Below are 24,661 nucleotides of genomic sequence, written 5' to 3' on the forward strand. Positions count from 1 at the left end.
ACGTTCTACAGTTAGGTGGAGTTAAGGTCAGAATAGAAGCCTAACTTTCGAAGAGATTGAGACAGAAGGCTAAACATTTGCGAATAAATGTATTTTGCCAGTGGGTAGGTTAAGTTTGTAAATGCGTCTTGTCGGTCCACGTATAGTCCCATATAACGGTAACTGCAAATGTTCGGTATTTTGATGATTTTAGCGACATTATTTATCAAATTGTTTCAAATTACGTATTTGAAGATCTTAATGGGTACTATACCCTATGACAAAACATACGCAGTCTCACGATTTTGTATAGCCTTCATATAACAGTACCTCCCAATATTCCGTATTTTTATAATTTTTTTAGAGACATTATATATCACAATTGTTTCAAATTTCGTATCTAAAGTTCGTAATGGGTACTACATCCTATGACAAAAAATTGCGAATGCTGGTACACGTCTTCGTATAGCCCATATCTCGATACCACTCGATATTCGGTATTCTGAAAATTTTAGGGGAATTGTTCACAGGAATTGCTTCAAATTTCGTATTTGAAGTTCGGAATCGGTACAACAGAGTATGACCAAACTATTATTTACGGAGGACCACGTCTTCGTATAGTCCCCATATAACAGTTTTCATTTAAGTGGTAATTTTGACGGATTTTTTTGATCTTAATGGGTACTATACCCTATGACAAAACATACGCAGTCTCACGATTTTGTATAGCCTTCATATAACAGTACCTCCCAATATTCCGTATTTTTATAATTTTTTTAGAGACATTATATATCACAATTGTTTCAAATTTCGTATCTAAAGTTCGTAATGGGTACTACATCCTATGACAAAAAATTGCGAATGCTGGTACACGTCTTCGTATAGCCCATATCTCGATACCACTCGATATTCGGTATTCTGAAAATTTTAGGGGAATTGTTCACAGGAATTGCTTCAAATTTCGTATTTGAAGTTCGGAATCGGTACAACAGAGTATGACCAAACTATTATTTACGGAGGACCACGTCTTCGTATAGTCCCCATATAACAGTTTTCATTTAAGTGGTAATTTTGACGGATTTTTTTTTAAATTTTCAAGTTCCTTCCATTCGTTTATATTTTTCAAAATATAGCTAAAAACTTATTTAAACGGGCAGGAATTCATAAATACTAAAAACACATTTTTGGGTTAAAGCCCAACTTCATATGAGTTTGAAAAATTATCCTACAAAGCGTCTGTTTAGGAAGACCAAAATATTCCTTATCAAATTTCACTGTAAGTCACCAAAGACAAGAAATCTCTGTCATATCTGTCATTATATATCAAGAAAATATTTGCATCAACCTTGTCATAGAACGCTAAAACATTTCCTAATTTTTTGATCTAGTTTCCATCGTGTTCATTACAGTTTTTGCAAAATTCTCTCATAAAGCATCAGTTTAGGAGGATGACTTCGAATACAACAATATTCCTTATCAAATTTCATAAATAAGTCTTCACACAAGAGAGATCTCTATTTCCATTACATATCAAGAAAATATATGCATCAAAGTTGCAAAAAAAGAAGGAAAATATTTCCTAATTTTTAAATGAAATTTTCTTCAACTTTTTCCGATTTAATTAATAAAAATAATATAAAATATTAATTTCATAATAAGAAATCTTTTATACAAAATTTAACTATAACTCTCAGAATACACCACATATCTCATAGTTTTTAAGAAATTTATATTCCAAATATATATATATATACAGGGTGAGATGCCATAATTTTTACAAATGTCGGAAATAGCATCAAATATTAGAATAAGTTTACATTTGTTCGAATTGGTCACCTTAGGCACGAATTATGGCCTTCAAACGGCCAATAAAACTGTCACACGCTGCCCGAATGTTGCTCTGCGGTATTTTGGCCCATTCCCGACGAAGCACTTACTTGAGGTGGTCGACACTCAAGTAAGGTCCAGTAAGGACATAATATTCTAACGGATTGGTATCCGGAGATTTTGGTGACCATTGTGCGCTGGAAATGAAGCGAGGAACCTCATTTTGTAACAATTCTTGGGTGGCGCGTGATGAGTGCGATGATGCTGAGTCCTGTTGGAATGTCCAAGGTCTGCGGCCCAAATGTTTGCATGCCCAAGGCTTTAATGCGATTAGCTCCTGTTAAAATAATAGGTTGCAAATCCGATTTGCAGTGGGTATTTTTGCTGCGTAAATAATCAATAAATCCATATAATTTAGATTTATTGATTACTTACGCAGCGAAATATAATAAATCAATAATTCTCTCTAACGATTTGAAAATTTATGATAAACTTTTAGATATTTAAACTTTAAAGTTACAACAACCAAACGAAAGGACTTGGACAAGGGTCATTGTCAACACAATGATGATGATCATCATCAAGAACCTAATGATTGCCATTAACAACTCCAACATTTACTGAAACTTTTCCAGTGTTATAAATTCTAAAAAAAGCGTAAAAAATAAAATATAATATACAAAGGCACGAACACATACACATATTTTATATACAAAAAAAAAAAAAAAAAAACTTTCTCTACCCCCTAAGGCAAAGAAATAAGGTACAAGCATATTAGATCCTTCAGACGTAAACGTTTTGGATTTTTTGCTTCTTCCCCTCCTCCATCTCTCCCATTCTAATAAAATACGAAAGGACACATAACTTGACTTTGAAAAAAAGAAGATGAAGAATAAATAAAATGGAAAACGGAAGATACATTCAAAGTTAGTGGAGTATAATAGAAAATCATTTGGACGTGATGAAGTTTTTTTTTAATTTTTGCATAAGTTAACATTTGGTGGGAAGAGTTGCCGTTTCTGTTTTGAGAATTTTAAATTTTTTAAAAATTTTCTAATTTTCAAATTGGTGGACTGGTAATTTTAGTTAGAAAAATTACGACAGTATCACCATAGAACAATGAGGTCAAAAACAAAAATTTAATTGTCAAAGTAGCTAACGAAAATAAATGTCAGTTTCCATAATATATCAAGAAAATATTAGTTTAAATTTTGCCAAAAACAGCGATAATGCTTACTTTTTTCATGGATTTTTCTTCGAGTTTTTTTCAGGTTGGTTCATGAAATTTATAAAAAAAACTTCGTTTTATTCAGAAAATTCCAATTGAGAAAATATTCTGCCCCAAAATGTCTTTACGAATATTTACAGCAACGATGGCAATCCTTTTTCTCTCTAGACCCTTGAGACAAACTACTTCTTCTCTATATAACAAACTGATGCTTTTGAGAGAATGGTAAGGGTCAATTGGTTGGTAATGTAAAGTGTATGACAGGAGTTTAGAGAACATATTCCATTGAGTTGATGTTCGCAGCTCAATGCCAATGTATATGTGTGTGTGTGGGTGCATGGATGTGAGTGAATGTTTTCTGTGAACCCTTGTGGACCAAAAAAAAAAAAAAGAACTCGAATAAAGGACATTAGAATATTGAAATAAATCGAGTGGACAACTATTTAAATTGAATTTTATGTTGTGTTGGTAGAGAGAAGGAGGGGAAGAGATGGAGGCGGTTTTTCTATTTAGTCTTTGTGAACAATACAAATGGGTATTGTTGTTGGTAGTGTATGTAGTGTGAAAATTTAATTTTAAGGCAAGAAAGGAAAATGGTATTACATTCAAATAAATCTTTTATTAAATTAAATTTAAACGTGGCGGGTTTAAAAAGGAAAAAATCGGAAAGGAAAATGGAGTTCAAATTTTCAAAAATGTCAATGGAGAGAATCGTAAAATTAATGGTAAAAAAATTATAAAAACCTTTATGAGCCTACTAGCAACTACCCGCTATTTCGTCAGTGAAAAGCCCATCTTAGCACATTTTATTCGTTTCAAAATGACCAGGGATCCCAATATCAAAACTTCGTAATTCCCGCTCTATTCCTTCACCCAATTTAGTCACGCTTAGTATTTTTCGAATAATTATGCTGCACATTTCTAGTAGATATTTCTAAAAACACCATATCTCAATCCCAGATACCAACAGAGACCTCAATATCAAATTTGAGGATTCTAGCCCTATCCATTCAACCAATACCAAATATAGTACCATTCAGTCCTTTTCGTACTAATATAATATATACGTTCAAAACCACCTCCATATGCCAAGGCAACACATGAACAGCGAGCCTTATACTAAATTTCACATTTCAGTCATTGTCTGCTCACCCAATACCAAATTGTACAATGTAGTAATTTTCGTACACATTTCCAAAATCAAATTTAAATCTACCACCAGCAGGGATCCCAATACCAATCTTTGATATTCAAGCTCTATCCCTTCAATATACAATTTAGTATCACTTAGTATTTTTCGAACAACTATTATGCACATTTCCAATTTTATTTTAATTTTACATTTTTCATTGTCCTGCGGTGTTTATGAAATTATCCAATTGGTTTTAGGTTAACTTATCTCCTGATGCGCAAATGTGATACAATCTTAAATGTCTTAAAATCTATAATCCAAAAAAATATTTTTCACGTCTTGGAGTTAGCACTCATTTAGAATGTTTATTAAGTTTTTTGGTTTTGTAATACCGTTTCTAGTTAATTTTAAACAGAATAATACCTCATTAACATATTTTGTGGAAAAAATTGCACATGACTACCCCAAAGGTATGCAATGTCCATTAGAAACTTTAACCTTGAAAAGCAAATGGGGAATGTTATTCGAAATTTTCGGCCGAACTATTTTGTTCTAACTTATATATTTAATGTCTATAAACTTAGCGCTAGTCTCCATAACTATGCAATAGAATTTACTTAAATGCATATCCTAAAAGTATGCCCTATTTTTTAATTAAAAAAATATTTTTAATTAATATAATTAGATAATTAAAAATCTCTTCCTATTAGTCTCTTTTTGTGAGAAATCCATTTTTCAAATATACAATTCATAGAAAGATCCACAAAAACTAAAAAAAAAAAATATATATTTTAATTGATTAAAAATATCCTGCTGAGTTATTTCCCCAAATCACTCAAAATTTGGGTAAATATTTAGGGTAAATTAAGCGCTACAATTTTTGTGGCCTCTAATATGTTCAAATTAAATCAAACCTCCCATGTAGCCTCGAAATAAAAGAAGAAAAACCAAAAAACCAACCCTAAAAATATGCTACCAAAAATATTTGTGATAACTAATAAATCAATATTCTTGATGACGAGGACGACGACGATGGTGATGATGATGAAAAGTGTTGCTTGATATGGTTTTACAAATGTGGTTAGCAGTCAAGTTTTATAATACCCAAGAAGGAATAAGGGCCCAGAGGAGGGAGGTGTATAACCACAACATATTCCACACAAACACATAAATACACACATACTTATATGGTGCCCTTTGACAGTGAAGTGCAGTGAATATACACTTCAGCAAAATCCATATTAACACATCCTTTAGTAAGGATGATGATGATGTTATTGCCGTTTTTTGTTGCTGTTCTTGTTGGCTTTCAACTAAAAGGATGATAATAAAAATTTCAATTATCTCTTATGATTTTTTCCCGCTGTTGCTGCTACACAAACAACACACAGATGGATGATCTACTCCAGGAAATAGTTGGTCTATTGATGGTCTATAAAGCGAGGCAGGCAGCTGTTTGTAAAAAAAACTGTAGAGTGCTTCACATGAAATATTTACCACATGCATTATGAAAACATCATTTTGTGTGGAGAAGGGCGAAGAGAAGCGAATGGTTGGACTGAACGGATGTAAAGGGATAGATAAGCTTTAAGGGAGATTGAGCGAAAAATAAGCGATGCCAAAAAAAACTACTCCTGTGCATATTTTTCGGCGCTCCATGTCGACAATGTTGTCGATGGCAATGTGGCGCTGATATATGGTTAAAAGACAACCTGATAATCTGTCTGGATGATGGTGGTGTTGGAACTACTGTTGATAATGATGTTGCCAATAGTTTTTAGCGAATATTTCGCTGAAGAACCGTTGAGTGCAACATGATGGAAAATATTTGTGGCTGGCCTATGCAGTGTTCTTGTTGGATCTTCTTTCATATTTTCACATGTGAATGAATTGTGGATATGTGGAGTAGAGGTGCTAAAAGTGTTGATAGCTTATGTGGAGGCGGCTACTAAGATGGATTATTGTTGGAGGTGAACATTGAACATTTTTCGTATAGAAAAACCCATGTCCTGTTCAGGGCCAACAACATTTTTCTATAAAAAATCCATGTCCTGTTCGGGGCCATAAATATTTTTCTCTAGAAAAATCCATGCCCTGCTCCGGGTCGTGAATATTTTTTTATAGAAAAATCGATGTCCTGGGCTGGGGCATGAAAATGTTTTATATAGATAAATCCATGTCCTGGGCAGGATCATGAAAAATGTTCTATAGAAAAATCCATGTCCCAAACAGGACCATGAAACATTTTTTTATAGAAAAATCCATGTCCTGAGCAGAACCATGAAACATTTTTTATAGACAAATCCATTTCCTGTGGGGCCATGAACATTTTTCTTGAGAAAAGTTCATGTCCTGGAGACAAAAACATTTTTTATAAAACAAATCCATGTACTATAAAAATTTTTCTATAGAAAAATCCATGTCCTCTGGGACCATTTCCATGGCGCCATAAAATTTTTAATAAATAATTCATATCGTAGAAAATTTTTCAAAAAAAAAAAAAAAAAATGCCCAGGATGTGGTTTTCAATCGTTATTTTTAAAACCGCCCTCGTACACAAAGTGCATTGCAGAAAATTATGAAAATCTATATAAACGAATGTGGCTGGTTATACTTGACTGTGTATGTGTAAATAATGACTGTCAAAAGTTTCCTGAAGTTTACAAAGAATTTTTCTTTTACTTCCCTGCTTTTCCGGCAATTTCTGTTGTTGTTCTGTCTTTTGCTCTGCTCTCTACTTTCCGTGTTAAGCGGAAAATTGTTTTGTAATTAACACAAAAACAAAGTTGTGTTTTTGTCGTCTTTTTTTCTCCATCCATTTTCTACCGACCCCACAGATATTCCGCATCGGAAAAATAGCTGAAAAAACCTACACATACACACAGAGAACCAAGGTGTCATAATAGTGAATGAAAAGGAAGAAGTTTTTGTCGTTAGCCTGAGTATCATCAACGGAGTCTCATCATCGTCAGCAGCAGTAGTAGCATCAACATCCTCGCAGTCGTCGCCATCAGCGTTGAGATGAAAAAATGCAAAGAGTACAGTTTTGATGAGCCAAAGATATTTTTTCTGTGAAATTTTTTCGTCATAAACTTTATAATTAGTGTAAATAATTGAAAATAATATAAAACACCGCTAATTAGCAGTAAAAGTTTGTTTTTTTCCGACTAAAAGGAGGGTTTCTGTTTTATTTTTTTTTTCTGTTTCTTTGCTGAATTCTGGAAATAAAATATGTCATATAAAAAATATATGAACAATAAAAACATGTTTTTTGGGGTCCTAAAATAATGCTTTACTTTTGGGCGAAAAATTAAAGTACCTAAAAGTATGCTGTATTTCTTAGCAGCTATTGCAAATTTCAGTTGGTTTAAATATGTCCCTTTAAAGATGTGGAAGAGATATTATTTTTAAAATAGATAAACTCCCAATTGTATGCTTTAAATTATATAATCACAACTAAAGAGCCTAAAAGTATGCATTGGTTTTTATTATAAAACAAATACTACTGATGTATGCTAAAAAATAGGGTTCGGAGACAACTGACAACACAAGCCTGAAAGTATGCTCCTAAAATTACTGGTAAATCAATCTATACTTTGTTATAACTCTTTCAATATCTGTAATATGTTATAACTAAATTTCTCTCCAAATTACAAAACAACTAATTGCAATTTCTAAATATTTTCCAGCTAAATAAAAGTGCAAAAATTAATTGGCGGCATAGATTTCAATTTTTCCAACACTCAACCCGACGTTGTTGTTGGTGTTGACTTTTTGCAAAAACACTCTTTAGTTTTGATTAAATTTATACACCCAGAACCAGTCATACATGGTTGTGTATATGTATATGTATATCTACTCAGTATATTGAGAATGCCAACACTTCGTTTTTAATTGAAATCCCAATTAACCCCTTCAATGATCTCTCGCTCTCGCTGCTTCTCTCTCTCTCTATCTCTCGTTAGACGGACTAGTCCACTTTGACCATTATTCAGGGTATCAATGAATTGAATTGAATGAACACAGATAGATGTCTGATGTCTGCTGTGGATATTGCCTCATCGAGACAAACGTTCAAACAAATGTTTTTAGTGTTGTTGGTTGGTCGGTTGGCTTGCTGATTTTTCCTGCCTTCAATGCTTCCTCTTTCAAACGAAATAGCTGGCTGCTCGGGATAGTTGAATTTTCAATTCAATTGTATTGAGTTTTATGTGTCGTGCTGCCGCCTAGCTCATAGAAGACAATGATGACCTCTGTTCAGTTGTATTCTGTTTTTGTTTTTGCTTTTTGTCGTTTTGATTAGATGGTGTAAATTAAAATCATTCTATCACATCTATGCTGTGTGTGTGCGAACAAGCATGAAATATCTAACATTGCTGAGAACAATTCACTGCAAATATTGTAAAGAAAATTAGGAAACAAATTGGCGCTAAACAAAAGCTGGGTGGGGGTGATCATTTTTTTTATTAATTAAAAATGAAATGAAATGAATGAGGAGCTGAGTCTACTACTTTGTTCGTTTCCTAAAAGTATAATATAGTAGAATCTAAAATGTGTTATAATATCAATTTCGCATTTTTTTGATCCTGAAAGTATGCAATGATTTAGAGTACAGAAACTTAAAATGGTTACAAGTTTCCGTCCTCTGGACCCATATTGAAACCTGTCTATATGATTGTCTTCAATCCTCTAATCTATTCGAGAGCATCCAAAATCTCCGGATACCAATCCGTTGGACTATTGTGTCTGGAGTATTTTGGAAATCAAGGTTGGCACTAAAAAATACCAATGCGTCGATCACCTCAAGCAAGCGCTTCGACGGGAATGGGCCAAAACACGCTAAGCAATATTTGGGCAGCGTGTGACGGTTTCATTGGCCGTTTGAAGGCCATAATTAGTGCCAAAGGTGACCAATTCGAACAAATCTAAACATATTCTAAAATTTGATGCTATTTCCGACATTTTTTGCTTTCATTCAATAATATTAAAAAAATGTAATAATTATGGGGATTGACTTTGTTGCAGTTTTTTTATTTCGCACAATTTAAAAAAAAAAAGAATTTTGATTAAATATCAGAGCATTAGCCTTGAATATTTATAGAGTATTAATATTGAATGTTTCCTAAGAATGCTTTTAAAGAATCAAATGTGGGTTTTTTATGAACAATTTTTTTAAAGACAAATCTTTGATTTCGTAATGGCTTTTCATGGGTTTTTAAAAATATTTTCTGAAGAATAAACCAGGGATTTTTTAAAAATATTTTTTGAGAAGAAACCTTGATTTTTTTAAGAATATTTTTTGAAGATGCAGTTTTAGATTTTAAGGAATATTTTTGATCAGCGATTTTTAAAGAATTCTTGAAGGACATATCATGGATTTTTAGAAATATTTCTCAGCGACCAATTGTGGATTTTTCAGAATATTTGTATAGGAATGTTTATGAGTTTTTCGGAATCACCTTGAAAATTTTTCTCCTTTCTATGGAAAAAACAATATCCTGGAGGCTATGGGCTATAACCTGTTCCCTGTTCCTTAAAAATGTTTCCATAGAAAAAGGCTTGACTTGAAAGTGTTCTAGAAAATGTTTCTATAGAAAAAATCCATCAGTTACTTGTGAAGGAACATCATAGCTCCGATTAGGGACTATGTATTTTCCACTTTTTTGAAGGAGATAATTTTAAACAATAAAGCCAGTACTTTAGAATACTGGAGAGTACTCTATTGCTTGCCAATGTCACATCCTAGAAGCATGCTTTATCTATGTGTGTTTTCCTTGTAATAATTCATTGTAACATACTTGAAAGGCGTTCAAAAACCATTTACTCAAAGAGACACGATTTTTAATAATATTATATTTTGAAGACCTAAAATAACTCTGACCCAAAAGAATATTATTTTTATTACATATCGAAACTACCTCTCTTACTATACTATCTTCATTATTTTTCGATTACTAATGATTTATTAATTAAAAAGCAATTTATTTTTTTTTGGTAAACATCAAGAAGCCAGTAGATTACATTAATCCATTGAAGTAATTTTTCCATTTTTTTTTTCTCGGAGACATTTCGTTGTTGTTGCTGTTTCCATCGAATTAAACTCTGTGCACCAAAAGTGCATAGAAAACACCCAAAGTAAAAAAAGTAAGTTAAACGGCATAGAAGAAATCTGACAGTCGGTTAAGGAATAAATACAAAAATACAACAACATTGACAAAACATCTAACAGCAGCGTAGGAGTTCATAATGGCTGTTATGATATGATGGGATTTGTGTAATGTGCCTGCAATAGATATGACAAGATCCATACTCGTCGTTGCTGTTGTGTCGGGAAAGACACGGTCCACAGGGCAAAACCAATCCAAGAGACAACAAGACATCTAACAAATGATAGACAATGTTTGCAGCATACATTCATGCATTCATTTATTCAATCTGTCACTTTGGCCATGTTTTGTGTTGCATTAAAACTCCAACAAAAGTCTTAGGAAAGAAACTAGGTAGGTAGGTAGGTAGATTGGAAGGCAAAGCCATTCACCACAAAACAGATATATAGTAAAGCTGGAATATGACGACAACATTAACGACAAAGACAATGATCATGACGACGCCGACAACGACGACGACGACGACGATGATGATGACGACTACGACAACAAAGTTGATGAGGAAATGTGCTGTAATCTTATTTAATTCATATTGTTTATGCTGCCCCCACACACATATTATATGATTTTTCCACACACATACATATGTGTATTTGCAATGATAGCCATGCAATGAGCGGCATATTTGCTGGAAAATTTGTTAATTTTATTTATTATAATCTAGTGGAAAATTTTCTTCTGGTCACACAATCCTCCATAGGAGATTATGTCTACATTTATCCAAAGGCAGAACTGAATATTAAGTGTGGGGGTAGTTGTTTTTGTATTAAATACGAAAGTCTTAATGCAAAAAAGAAGAATAACGTAAAAATGCCCCAGAGAAAAGAAAAAAGCGAAAAATGAGTTCCAGCGAGTTTATGACAGAACGCAAATAATTTCCTTTTAATGGTGGATTGTGTAAAAACAAGTTAAGTTTGTATATCCTCAGCCAATGTTGACCAAATTGTTGACCCTCAATGGACTAAGAATGGGCCAATCTCGTCCATTTCGTATCGTGCCTAAATAAATATGATATAAATATTACGACGTGTAAGGTTTGGGCTATATCGACAACTTTCTTTACTTTTTATGATATATGCGATTGTGATATGAGTCTTGTTTTGCAAGTTATGACAGATAAATGTATTGAAAATTGTGTCCCTTTATAGATTATCTTCACAACAAATCTTGCGTTAGCAAAAAAGTCTGTATGTGTGAAATTTGAAGAGAGTTGGAGTTGAGAGATACCGGAAGAAATGGTCCGATCTCTAGAAATATTAAGAACTGCCAATTCTGAATGGAATCGGATGTCAACTTCGCTTTATGAGCATCATGGATATTCAAAATTTTGACCCCTTGGGTTAAAAAGAGTATTGCAATGTGTGTAATTTGAAGACAATCGCACTCCTAAAGGATCACCATTGATCCTTTGTGGAGGAGGTACTTGATGGAGTGAACCGATATTGGCATTTTCGCACCTCACGAGCACTGATGCGGATATTAGGATTTGCACAGTTGGAGAAAAATCAGATTATCCTTTCCCTCTCTATGCAGTAAAATATTTTTTTTTTTTGAAAATTTCGACCTTTTGTGGGGTAGTGCCAGAAAGAGTGAACCGATATTGCCCATCTCCGAACTCGATTTATGTTTGATAATATTTCGATGTACTAAGTTTGGACCAAATCGGATATTCCCTTCGAGAGTTATCGTGCGCACCAGCCAACAAGACAGACAGATGAATTTACGGACGGACATTACTAGATCGACTCCAAATGTCCTGAAATGGATTTGGTCCAAAGATAAAATCGTTATTTCAATGAGGCTCGTTTTGGTCGTATCAAATAATATATAACCTCTATAGCCATATGGCTGAGGGTATAAAAACATCCAATTCAACCAAGAAGTTCGGTTTTCATTCCTTGAAAAAAATATTTTTTTATTGACCTCAAATGATATCCCTCATTTTATTTCAGCATAACATAAATCAATATTTTCTACCAACTTCTATTGTTATTGGAGGCGTCAAGGGTTAATATACATTTGTGTTAGAATGATATATAATAGCTTTTATTGAAGAGTATATAGAATAGAGACGGCAACACATAACATGCCTGGAAGAATGCTCTATTGTTTGTTAATGTCTCATCCTAAAAGCACGATTTATTATTTATTTCTTTTATCATAATTCATTCTAAGAGATTCAGGACATTTTCTAAATAAAAAAATTATATGAAACAAATATTTATAATCTTTAGGCCTCTTCAAAATTTACATCATCATCTGGAAGAATTAAACCAAATTTAAATTTCAATTTAAATGTATACCTAAAAAACTTATTTATATTGACATTTGCGCTCAAACTAAATTTCCTTTAAAGTTGAAAATTGCCATTATCCATAAAAACCTTGCGTTATCCCTCCTCCCTTCTTTTTCTTCCTGCCAGTCACAGTTTTTTTTCACGACTCGACAATTCGTTTATTTACAAAAACAATTAAACTTGAAAAACTCATAAATTAATCAAAATCTAAGACACTCGAAGAACACCATGGCAGCAGAGCAAAGTACAGAACTTTTATGTTGACTGTTCTGCCCTCTTGTACAATTTTGAAAATAGTCCGCGTACACAAGATTACAGGCAGACAGACAGACAAACAGAAGGACAGACAACAAACAAAACCACTTAGATTGAAAACAAAACAAGTTTTTGCAAATAGAAAAAAACTTAGGGATTGCAATTTGGGAGGAGTTTTGTAGGGGGGACAAGTTTCGCCCTCTTCCACATTATTTGAAAATTGAACGGATAAGCTTCCATGGAATCTTTGAATTTAAGCAACGAGTCTTCGGCAATATTATAGCACTAGGATTAATTTGGTACCAAGTTCATTTAAGTTTTTTTTTTTTTTTTGAATCGGTAAAAGGTACTTTTACGCGGGATTGTAGCTAAACTTGTTTAAAAAAATGATTTCCCATGAAATTCTAAATCTTACCTAGACGCTGGGAATTACTAAATACTACAAATATATTTTAGGATTAAAGACATACTTCATTTGAGTTTATGCAAAATTCCCCAACGGAGCATCATTTTAGGATGATGAAGCCAAAGACCAATATATTATTCAACAAATTTCACTATAAGTTAATGAAAAAAGGGAAATCACTATTTCCGTTAAATACCAAGAAAATATTTGCAATATATTTGCCTAAAAACGCGGAAATGTTTTTTTGATGAGTTTTCTTGGGTCGTTTATTACCGAGTTGGTGCATAAAACTTCGTTTTTAAGAGAAAGTGTTAAAAGAAAAAAATATTATTTAAAAAAATTTCACCATAACTCTCAAAATTAAATATATATCTAAGTATAATCATTTTGTAAGAAAATAAGATAAGAAATGTATATGTGACAAGTGGAAAACACTTAATAATACATTTCTAATCAGAGTCAAAATCACCCACAATATTTAATTAAAAAAAAAAAAGTTTTTTTTTTCATTATCGGCAAATCTTGCATTTTATCCCAATGCGAATTTTCTTAAAACTTTACTGTGCGGCAGTTAACCTTGGGTATGGGAAATTCCAAGTGGAAATTTTGTCATAGGGCTCTTTATATAAAAAAGCATTTTGGTGGGAATTTTCCAAATATTGAAAAATGAGCTCGAGGTAAAGCCATTGAAATTCCAAAAAGTGCAAGAACTTACACCGCAACAGAAAGAAAATAGATTCAAAGAGCTAAAGAGTTAATTCGCTTGGCCGCATTTGGGTTTCCCGAATTTGGGTTTCTCGGATGAGAAAACATTCGTTGTCCAGCAGTTTTTAAACAGACAAAATGATCGTGTTTACTTGCCAAAGAGGTCAGTTGAAAATGTGCACCTTCTGTTGGTTACCAGAACTCAAGCGCCGGCCATGGTGATGGTGTGGGCCGCCATAACAGCCGATGGTCGCACTCCGTTCGTATTAATCGAGTCATCAGAATAAATGCCGAATATTATCGCGAAAATATTCTGGAGGGTGTGTTAAAGCCTTGGGCACGCAAACAATCTGGCCGCAGACCTTGGACATTCCAACAGGACTCAGCATAATCGCACTCAGCGCGCCACCCCAGAATGGTTACAAAATGAGGTTCCTTTCTTCATTTTCAGCGTACAATGGACACCAAAACTTCCAGACACCAATCCGTTGAACTATTGTTTCAGGAGTATTTTGGAAGCAAGGCTGGCGCTAAAAAATACCAAAGTGTCGATCACCTCAAGCAAGCGCTTCCAATAAAAATTTCCCAAAAGGCTTCTCCATCCGTTCAAATTATAATACACTTCCAAAAAGTACCTTCAAAGGTCAAACTTACTTGACCTAACAATGATTCTCATATCAAATTTCAAGCTTTTAGCCCTATCCGTTACAAATATCAAATAGTTTAGTATAATTTTAGAGTTTATCGTAACCTTTCAGTCCGAATTTCCAAAAACTCTTTGGTACATGTATCCTGCACTCCGTTAGTGACTCTCATTCCAAATTTCAGAAATCCAGCTCATTTCGTTTGTCCAATACAAAGTATTAAATTGTAAGTAATTTTTATATCCTTTTGACACGAATTCCTAAAAACCCCGACAGGCCAATTGTCACAATTTCAAGATTATAGCTTCAGCCGTTTCTGATTATCGGCCAGTCGATACATTTAGTGCTGATAGCAATACGATATTTTTTTTTTTTTTGGTAAAAAAATTAAACTTATATCTTTTTTCCTAAAAATGTTTACAAAGCAATGCTGGCGCTAAAAAATACCAAAGTGTCGATCGCCTCAAGCAAGCGCTTCGCCGGGAATGGGCCAAAATACCGCAGAACAACATTTGGGCAGCTTGTGACGGGTTCATTGGCCGTTTGAATGCCATAATTTGTAACAAAGGTGACCAATTCGAACAAATCCAAACTTATTCTTAAATTTGATGCTATTTCCGAAATTTTTGCTTTTATTCAATAAAAATTAAAAAAAGAAATGTAAAAATTATGGCGTTTGATTTTGTTGCAGTTTCTTAATCTCACCCTGTACATTTGATATAAAGATACATTTTTTAATTTTCAATAAATTAAAAAAAGTCTCGCATTGCAAATTTTCAAAATTTCTTATCCAATAACTTAATAAATTATTTCCCGAATCGCTGTCCCTACCGGACGGAGCATTTGTGCCATAACACTGTACTTGGTAGGTAGAACACAACGCTTGAACATGCCACAAATACTAAACAAAAATATCTACATAAAGTTAAGTTGATCGTTTTTCGCTCTAGGTTTTCTTGCGTTAATGTTTATGTTGCAAGCTGCTACAATAGCAAGCACTAAGAACTTACTACTAGCCAAATGTTTACATGCAAAATAAAAAAAAATGAGGAGCAAAAAACAAGGATAGTTGGACATAACAACACCAGTAGCAAGGGGTCACCCACCCAAGATTTCATAGCAATAAATATTGGCAGAAAGAGGAAAAGGGGGCGAAGGCCCAAGGAAGACACAGGATGAAGTCAGAGAACAACAAACTATGTGTGTTTACACAACATAAATGTAAACAAAAAGTCAGACATTAAAACAGCACAAATTGTTTACACTTTCACATCCCAAAACAAGCCGAGCGGCAGCAGTAGCAACAACAAAAGAACATTGACAAGGAGTTGGTAAGGTGTGGAGGGGAGGGTAGGGTAGATGGTGATAATGGTTTGCACTTGTCCATGGATTAGAGCATAATGGCTGGGGCCAGTAGTAGAGACATTCATAATGTCGACATTGGATGAACGGCTATGGCTCCCGTATTACGTCCCATTGTTGTCTGTGTTTAATTTGAATGCGTGTGTGTGTGTGTCAGTGTATTTGTGTATACACTCTCATAAAACTGGTAAAAACAATTACAGTATTTTAAAAATCCTCTTTTGGCAACTTTATACAATGAGCAAACAATGTTGGCCGTTTCCTTTATATGACGACTCAAAAGACTATCATTACAAAAGTAAACAAAATTTTAAACTTTTCCTTCTCTACTTCCGAGCGAACATAGAAGTTCTCAGTTCATTCGCGTGCCAAAGAGGTTGGTTGGATGGTCGGAAAATGGCTTTACGACCTGTACAGAGGGGAGATGGCTACACAAACAAAAGCATGTTCTGTCGGTAGATGGTAGATTGGTAGAACAAGAAAGGAAGATGGCCAACCGTGCCATTCCTTAATAGGCATTGCCAACAAGCGTACCAGCAAACGGCAGCCAGGATGTCAACGTCATTTGTATAGAGCAGGATAATGAGTAGCGAAGAGGGGAAGGAAACGAAAAGGGGTGAAATGTATGAAAAGGTGTGAAAACTAAACGGAAGTTAAGTAACAAACAATGATGGTGACGACAAGAATAACAGCAGCAACAACAATATATGATAGCAACCTTTGGCAACAGTTGCCCCCAACTCCCTCTCTCTCTCTCTCTCACCCCAACCATCCAAAGGATCTGTTCTTCGTTACATTTTGTTATAATAACTTTTTGGCTTTTATAAAACGAATGAATGAACTTTGACTGGGATCAGATTCATGTTCCACTAAACATTGCTAAGGGAGGGGAGATGAAGAAAGAAGAGCAGGGGAGAGTTAAGCAGTGAGAAATTAAATTAAAAGAAGTGAAAACCGTAAAAGCAACATTTACACCCGGCTGAGAAGCGAAAACAATATTCTTTGTAAAATGGGAGAAACGTAAAAGTGGGCAATTTTTTTGGGATACAAACCGAAAAGTGTACTATGGTTTTAAATTAATGAGCATTTTTCGTATATAGTTTTTCAATATTCGCACTTTTTTCCTCTAAAAATTTGCAGGTTTTTGATTTTTTTTTTTGAATTACTAGGAATTGAAGCAAATTTTGATTCTACTAGCAAGTAAAACCACCTCTTTATTATAAACCTACCACCAATATCTGTTTGCCTAATACCAAATTGTTCGAAAACCACTTCTTTATCACAAAACAACCAACAATACGGACTTCAATAAAAATTTCCAAAAAGCCTTCTTCATCCGTTCACCCTAAACCAAACTGTTCCAAATTTAGTTCTTTTAGTAAAATTATAATACACTTCAAAAAACTACCTTCAAATGTCAAACTTACTTGACCTAACATTGATTCTCATATCAAATTACAATCTTTTAGACCTATTCGTTAAAATAATATCAAATAGTATCACTTTAGAAGTTTAGTATAATTTTAGAGCTTATCGTAATCTTTCAGTCCGAATTTCCAAAAACCCTTTGGTACATGCATCCTGCACTCCGTGAGTGACTCTCATTCTAAAGTTCAGAAATCCGGCTCATTTCGTTTGTCCAATACAAAGTATTAAATTGTAAGTAATTTTTGTATCCTTTTGACACGAATTTCCAAAAACCGCGACAGGCCAATTGTCAAAATTTCAAGATTCTAGCTTCAGCTGTTTCTGATTATCGGTCAGTCGATACATTTAGTGCTGATAGCAAGAAGATATTTTTTTTTTGGTAAAAAAAAATAAACTTCTATCTTTTTTCCTAAAAATGTTTACAACCTCCATTTAGACTGAATCGTAGCAAGTCAAAATATTCCAAAAAATTATTTCTGATAAGATTATACGGTAGGTCCCGGAATACATAAGAACCCAATATCTATACTCGTAAGGTTGTATAGAGCTTCTCCCTTCCGAGTAATTAATGCATCTTAGGCAACCTAGAAACCTACTCTGACTTCAGAGTATAACACATATGCAACAGTCTCCTCTATTTTTATACTCTCCACCATATTATGGAGGGTATATTAATTTTGTCATTCCGTTTGTAACTCCTCGAAATACTCATGTCAGACCCAACAAAGTATATATATTCTTGATCAGCGTAAAATTCTAAGACGATTTAGCCATGTCCGTCTGTCTGTCTGTGTGTCTGTCCGTCTGTCTATTGTAATCACGCTATCTTTCGAACAAATTGAGATAGAATCCTAAAATTTTGCACACATGTATATTTTGCCAGTAGGCAGGTTAAGTTCGTAAATGGGCCATGTAGGTCCAAGTTATCATATAGCCCCCATATAACGGTACCTCCCGATATTCGGTATTTTGATGATTTTAGCGACATTATTCACCGGAATTGTTTCAAATTTGGCATTTGAAGTTCGTAATAGATTCTGCAGCATAAAACAGAAAATGGATCATGTAGGTCCACGTCTTCGTATAGCCCCCATATAACGGTACCCCCTATATTCGGTGTTTTGATGATTTTAGCTACATTATAAATAGATTTTTCTTCAAGTTTCGCATTTAAATATTGTAATAATTTATGACAAAAGTTGCCTATGCAGGTCCACGTAGTCGTATAGGCATTCGGTATTTTTAAGATTGTAACAGAATTTTTAAGGGATTTTATTTTATTTATTTTTTTTTTTTTTTTTTGGAAATTGTCAAATTTTTACCAAATAGTGGAGGGTATTAAAAGTTCGGCCCGGCCGAACTTACAGCTTTTTACTTGTTTGCATTGGAAATTTCTCCATATTTCCCCAAGTTTTAACTTTAACCAGTCGTTCCTTATAAAACCTATTCATATATTAGAGGTAACTCCAGTCCATCTCTACCCTCTTCTCCACAATTTTGAACTTTGTAAAATTAATTACTTCTTTCGAAAATTGTTCCCATAAAAATCAAATTCAAAAACCCTTAACAATTTATGCTATAAATTTTCCATTTTAGACCAAGCAGTCACTTAAATTTGCATGTGTATGTGTTGAGCATGGCGTATATCCTTGCTGGCGTTCGCAAAACAAAACATTTCCGTCCATTGCTGCTGGTCGGTTTTTGGTAATATTGGTGCTGGTGCATAAACTTTTAGAGCATTTCAATGAAATGAAAAAAAAAAAAAAAGACACGAAACGAAACGAAAAACGAATGTTTAAATGAAAAAGGACATAAATTATACAAACTCAGTCGTTGGGTATATGGTTAAGGCCCATGAGGGGCAGCAAGAGGATGGAGTTAAAGAGAAAGTATTTTGTTTTAATACCCATAACAGATATCCTTTTTTTGGGGTACCCGCTTGCCAGGCAAAGACACAAATAGTCGGATTTTCCTGGGAACTAGGATTCGGAGTTGCAAAGCCAGCAAGGAAATACTTATTGTACATATTTGTGTGTTTGTGTGTGTATCTGTGGCTGGTAATGTTATCTAGCAAGTGTCTATGTGTGAGTGTGTGTAATATAAAAGTTTTCACACATTTGCATATGTATTATGCTATAAGGACATGTTGGATTTTGGCCACATACACACACATAATCTCTCCTTCTTTTGGACTATATTGCGTAGCAGTTATATCCATTCAAGTTGGCATTGTGGTGGTACTGGTGGTGGTGTAATGGTCGTCGTGCCATGGTATTGTCCTTTTCCGGCAATCCATGTCTCATTGTATTTCCACTGAAACATATAGTTTTGCTGAAAATTGTTTAACCTTACAAGTTATAAATTTTAAATACTTTTTTGTCACACTTTTTGCTGTTGCTGTTCGTCCTTTAGACAGACACATACACTTGCCTAGCCAGGATAACCATTTCCCCCACCATAAGGCACGACATGCCCAAAAGCCAATAATATAAAAGTCATGTTGAGTATGCCAGCAATGGTGCGTTCGAAGCCTGCTGAATGTGTATCTGTGTCCTTTGAATGCCTTTTGATCCTTTGCCTATCATTTTCTGTTGAATTTCTATGAGTTTTTTTTTTTGGATGTGCTTGACAGACTTGTTTGTTTAACATATTCGCCTTTATTTGCCTATGTATTTATTAAGGAAAACAAGGAGAAGAAAGAGGACAACAATAATAACAATTTGTAAAATTCTACAGGAAAATGTTTTCATTTTTACAAATCAAATGACTTGACACTTTCATTTTATTTTTCAACAAAAGGATTTAAGAGTTTCATTTATTGGAGCCATCTAAAAAGAAAGGAAATACAAACGATTTATGATGCAGCACATTATGGCAAACGGATCTCCTTAGATATTGAAGGGGGAAATGAAAGCAATGTAGATTTTAAATATATGTTGACTTCTGTTATGATTATTCAAATTGTTAACCCTCTATGGAGTAGGCTCCGAAGGAATGGTCCAATATTGTCCATTTCGTATTGGACATAAAAAATATGATATAAATATTACGATGTGCTAGGTTTGAACTATATCGGTTACTTTCTTTACTTTATATGAGATATGTGATAATTTTAGAAAATGTGCGTTAGAAAATGTGCGTTAGGTGCCGGATATAGTCGATCGAAGTATTTAATTTTCATAAGGATAAAAATATTGGTACCGGCAAAATTACAAGAAAATCGAAGATTTATATCCAATTTTATGCGAAATCATCAATTCCGATAAATTCCATATTCATATCAGGTTTCTAGTTTTTCATAATCTTGAACCCTATGAGGGGGTGGGGGTTATAACAGATCTTAGGTTAATGGAAATATCAAGATGCACCAAGTCTGAATGGAATCGGATGTTAAATTCGCATTATATGAGCTTCATGGATATTCAAAATTTTGACCATTTTTGTGGGGGAGGCACGGGAAGGAGTTGACCGATATATACCATCTTCACACCAGACTTTGGGCTTATAAAAATATTGTGAAGACAATTAGATTCTTACATCATATTTTAATAAGAGTTATAATTATTCTAAATGTTGGCCCTTTGTGGGGGAAGTACTTGGTGTAGTGGAACGATATTGCCCATTTTCACACCTGACGTAGGACTGATTCAAACATTAGAAGTTGGATCAAATTCGAATTATCCTTTCTCCTTCTGCGCAGTAAAATATATTTTATTTAATGTTGCCCATCTCCGAACTCGATCAAAGCTTGATAATAATATCACGATGTACCATGTTTGGACCAAATCTGATACTCCCTTCAAAATTATCGTGAGGACCAGCCAGACAGGCAGAGGCACGGACGGACGGACATCGCTAGATCGACTCCAAATGTTCTGAAACAGATTTGGTCCAAAAAGACTTAGAGTCTAAAACCGTTATTTCGATGAGGCACGTTCTGGCCGTATCAATTGATATATACCCCATGTAACCATATGACTGAGGGTATAAATATATTAAAATACTAAAATATATAACCCATTGCTTATTATTTTTTTTTCGCTTACTTGTGACAAATTTATTTGACAAATTTCAAGTATTCAGCTGTAAATAATATACCCGAAACCACACCGTCACATTGTGTAAACTGTATGAATTAGCATAAATACACTCCCTAACTGGTATTTATGACAAAAGTCATTTGGGAAGAAAATTTATGCTACCACAAAGCCAACGACCAGCTAACCCGCTTAATGTCCACCGCAAAAGACCACGTTAACGCTTGACCATTTGTCTTGGAGCAGGGGAGAAGAAGAAAAAAACCCATTACCATCCGCTGGGATGGACACATAGATGAATGAATGAACCTATGGAGTAACACCCGCCGCCAGCACTATTAGAGTTCCACAAAAAAAAAAAAAAAAAAAAAAAAAAACAGCAAACTTGAAAAATGTTTCTCAAAAGCATCATATCATTGTTGTTGGCCGTTTAATATGCAGAAACCTCAGATACCGAAGACGGGACGACCACAACACAAGGAAGGCCAAAAGACAAATCGTTAAAAATGCTAAAAGGCGGGTGCACTTCTGCAATGCAATTTGAAAACTGTTGCTGTTGTTTTCTCGAGCAGCTAGCATTGCTGTCATATGAATGGGTTTTTCTTGTTTTCCTTCTCTGCCTGTGATGATATCACATCATCATTATCCTCCTCATCATCATTATAATAAATAGTTGTTTTTCGTTAAAACGGTGGCTGTTGGATAGATTTTTGTACTCCGAATGCACCAGTCCGAGAGCTGGTGAGTGGTGGGGGAGAGAGTTGGCAGACTCCCAAACATTATTGTGCAATAAGAATTAATCACTGCAATAGCACTGACAATATGTCTCTAATCCTAGGCAGCTAGTCATATTTATGCTATTTATTTACTAGGCAATGTTTACTCTGATTTTACTACCTATGGCGGATGGTTGCTTGGTTGGTTGGTGTAGTTTCTGACAAATAACTAAAACAAATTAAGCATAATAAAAAGTTTATTTGAACTAAGCAAAAAAACAATTCCAAACAAAGGAAATGTGTGGGCGGGCGTTGTTTGAAACCTCAAATCGCTTATGGGATAAACGACCACATACAACGTCTTCCATATCTCAGGTTAAGTTTTTTTCTTGCTATGATATTCTTGTGGAGTACTCTCAATATTTAGGATGGTAGAGATACATATCTTTAATCTTTTATTTAAACATGGTTTGTAATTCGTCAACAAATGTTCTAAAATAAATTGTGTGTGTGCCTTAAGCTGTTGATGTATATAGATAGCCTGTTAGGAAAAGTTCTGTTGAAAGCTTTTGACAATTATTTGATGTAAAGTTACAGGCAGGTAATTTAATTGTGTGTTTTAATTTAAAAAGTTTGTAATTCCTGATTCTCGATATTTGAACTACATAGGATGTGGATAATATATATTTGCCTTTTAAAAGGGCGGGGATAATCTATATTTTGAATTGGAAGGACGTGGTATATTATTATTTTGAATTAAATTGACGTGGATAATACATGTTTGCTATTGAAAGGACGTGGATAATCTATATTTGCAAATTTAAAAGACGTGGATAATCTATGTGTCATAAAATGGGCGTGGATAATCTATATGTGTCATTAAAAGGGCGTTAATAATCTATATGTGTCATTAAAAGGGCGTGGATAATCTATATGTGTCATTAAAAGGGCGTGGATAATCTATATGTGTCATTAAAAGGGCGTGGATAATCTATATGTGTCAATAAAAGGGCGTGGATAATCTATATGTGTCATTAAAAGGGCGTGGATAATCTATATGTGCCAATAAAAGGGCGTGGATAATCTATATGTGTCAATAAAAGGGCGTGGATAATCTATATGTGTCATAAAAAGGGCGTGGATAATCTATATGTGTCATTAAAAGGGCGTGGATAATCGATATTTGTCATTAAAAATCCGTGGATAATTTATATGTCTCATTAAAAGGGCGTGGATAATCTATATGTGTCATTAAAAAGCCGTGGATAATCTATATGTCTCATTAAAAGGGCGTGGATAATCTATATGTGTCATTAAAAAGCCGTGGATAATCTATATGTGTCATTAAAAGAGCGTGGATAATCTATATGTGTCATTAAAAGGGCGTGGATAATCTATATGTGTCATTAAAAGGGCGTGGATAATCAATATGTATCAATAAAAGGGCGTGGATAATCTATATGTGTCAATAAAAGGGCGTGGATAATCTATATGTGTCATTAAAAGGGCGTGGATAATCTATATGTGTCATTAAAAGGGCGTGGATAATCTATATGTGTCATTAAAAGGGCGTGGATAATCTATATGTGTCAATAAAAGGGCGTGGATAATCTATATGTGTCATTAAAAGGGCGTGGATAATCTATATGTGCCAATAAAAGGGCGTGGATAATCTATATGTGTCAATAAAAGGGCGTGGATAATCTATATGTGTCATAAAAAGGGCGTGGATAATCTATATGTTTCATTAAAAGGGCGTGGATAATCGATATTTGTCATTAAAAATCCGTGGATAATTTATATGTCTCATTAAAAGGGCGTGGATAATTTATATGTCTCATTAAAAGGGCGTGGATAATCTATATGTGTCATTAAAAAGCCGTGGATAATCTATATGTCTCATTAAAAGGGCGTGGATAATCTATATGTGTCATTAAAAAGCCGTGGATAATCTATATGTGTCATTAAAAGAGCGTGGATAATCTATATGTGTCATTAAAAGGGCGTGGATAATCTATATGTGTCATTAAAAGGGCGTGGATAATCAATATGTATCAATAAAAGGGCGTGGATAATCTATATGTGTCAATAAAAGGGCGTGGATAATCTATATGTGTCATTAAAAGGGCGTGGATAATCTATTTGTGTCAATAAAAGGGCGTGGATAATCTATATGTGTCAATAAAAGGGCGTGGATAATCTATACGCGTCATTAAAAGGGCGTGGATAATCTATATGTGTCATTAAAAGGGCGTGGATAATCTATTTGTGTCAATAAAAGGGCGTGGATAATCTATATGTGTCATTAAAAGGGCGTGGATAATCTATATTTCCAATCGGAACGACGTGGATAAGAAAAGGACCTATATTTGGAAAGAATAAAAAACTAAAACGTGGATAATCTATGTTTGTAGTTGAAAGGGCACGGCTAGTCTATATTTGTAGTTGAAAGATATATAGAAAATCTATACTATTAATC

General features: G+C 34.1%; 1 protein-coding gene across 7 annotated transcripts in view; it reads right to left on the reverse strand.

The window, feature by feature from the left end:
• The window catches only part of LOC101901791 (protein scalloped), a 415,109-nt gene that overhangs the window by 15,705 nt on the left and 374,743 nt on the right, over positions 1–24,661 (reverse strand). The window lies entirely within an intron of this gene.

Source organism: Musca domestica, unplaced genomic scaffold, assembly GCF_030504385.1.
Source record: "Musca domestica strain aabys unplaced genomic scaffold, Musca_domestica.polishedcontigs.V.1.1 44, whole genome shotgun sequence".
In the NCBI taxonomy this organism is placed as follows: Eukaryota; Metazoa; Arthropoda; class Insecta; order Diptera; family Muscidae; genus Musca; species Musca domestica.